Source organism: Trichinella spiralis, assembly GCF_000181795.1.
Source record: "Trichinella spiralis strain ISS 195 chromosome Unknown Scfld9, whole genome shotgun sequence".
In the NCBI taxonomy this organism is placed as follows: domain Eukaryota; kingdom Metazoa; phylum Nematoda; class Enoplea; order Trichinellida; family Trichinellidae; genus Trichinella; species Trichinella spiralis.
In genome coordinates, this window is record NW_003526948.1 from 2,202,826 (window position 1) to 2,204,836 (window position 2,011).

The following is a 2,011-nucleotide window of genomic DNA, read 5'->3' on the forward strand; positions in this document are numbered from 1 at the left end:
CAAACTTTCTTTCAAATTCCGGTATATATAATACAAAACTTTCTTTCAATTCCGTAATATATATACAAACTGTTCTTTCAACTTCCGTATATATATACAAAACTGTCTTTCAACTCCGTATATATATATACAAACTGTCTTTCAACTCCGTATATATATATAAACTATCTTTAAGCTCCGTATACCCACCCACCACCCCCTCCTTCGCCCATTCAGAGTGGCTTTAGTATGCAATGTTTTATTTGTCAATTTTTTGTATTGAATTAAAGTCAAAATTATATAATAAACAAAGTAATTGGAGGAAATTGAAAAAAAAATAAAATGTATAAAATAAAAGAGGCAGAAATAAAGTTTGAATCAATGAAAATGAAAAATATTTTCAAAAAATAATAGTAAAAGTGAAAAGAAATTTGCTTCAAAAACTTTTGAAAATCAAATTAAATGTGAAATAGAAAAACAAAAGAAAAACAAAAATTAGAAAATAAATTCAAAAATTGTTTCTACACACAGGAATTGCATACAAAGATGTTGGTGCCTAAAGGATCACAGTTGCGCATTAATTCAAAGTCAGCCATGCGAAATTCTCGTTCACTTAATTAAACTGCAAGATAACTTCACCTTTTCGAATGTCTGCCGCTGGGATTAACAGAATTGATCCCGAAAGGTATCCGCCTGCTCCTCCTGTCTACTTTTGTTCTACTTCGTACTCTCTTCGCTCTGCCTCGTGTCGTTCCCGTTTATACTTTTTCTTTTCCTCATCATTTGTATCTCTATAAATTTTAAATGTGAAATGAAATGATTTTCCCGCTTTATCACATACTAAAACTCTAAAGGCACCGTTAAGAAAATGAGTATGCAATGTTCTTATATAAAATTTACACAAGTTAAACATAAAATATCTTTAGTAATCATATACCGACGTTAGTAGTTCCAAAACGCCATAATAAACTCAAGCAGCGTTCCACTACATTGCAATATGTGAACCATTACTGATTGAATGATAAGGCAATTTTCAAACGACTCTTATTTGCATAATGCAGCGCTTGAAAGCATTTTGCAATACATGTGCATTGGAAATTATTCTCGATTATGAATTGTAACCTAACGTCGACCTAATACAAACAATAAAAATTTATGCACGGTGAACATCTAGCAAATGGATCGCATTAAAATGGAATAATTTCCAATAATATTAAAAACCAATTCAATTGAACTGTTCAATTCACCCAATCAGGACTATTAGAAAGTTGGATCAGAAATGGATCTTGACAGGTAAAGGTTATCAAATACAAATTCCGCTAAAATATAAACTATCTGACAGGATATGCCATAACATAAATTCACTTAAACAAAACACGCCTCCGCATGTCTGAAAATTTTCAAAATAGAACAAAAATGTACAGAAAGTGAAGTTAATTTCTGACAAAGAAGACGCTTTCAATGGAGAGCTTTTCAAGCAAATGCTTCTTTGGTTAGTGAAAAGGTGATGATCTGCTATAGACGCTAATCTGCTTAAGCGACGGACGATACGCACGCTGTGTTAAAAATGGTTTAAGCGTTATTGAAATTCTCGTAAACATAAATTCTTGCCTAATGTCAACATGTGAAAAACAAAGTTACAGTTTTACAGCAAAAAATACCTTACATTTTACATAAATACTTAATTAAACAAAGGAATAACATCACCCTTTCGAAGAATCCCCAGCCACGCCTTACACAATTAACACACACAAGAAGAAATAGCATTTACCTTTTGTCTTGTCTTGTCTTGTTCTTTTCCGTTTTTTCTTGTTTGCTCCATTCTCTATGCATGCAAAAATGATATCAAATCAAACATGTTGTCGCTTTACTAGTTAGTAAACGTTACAGTAACTTGAAAATTGAATTTTTGAGGTATTATAATAAATGGATTTTAATTGAAATGTAACATTTATAAAATAAGTATACACAATTTTTGAAAAAAGTAACACAAGTAAAAAAGCAAATTATTTTTTTGCAATAAAAACGGTCT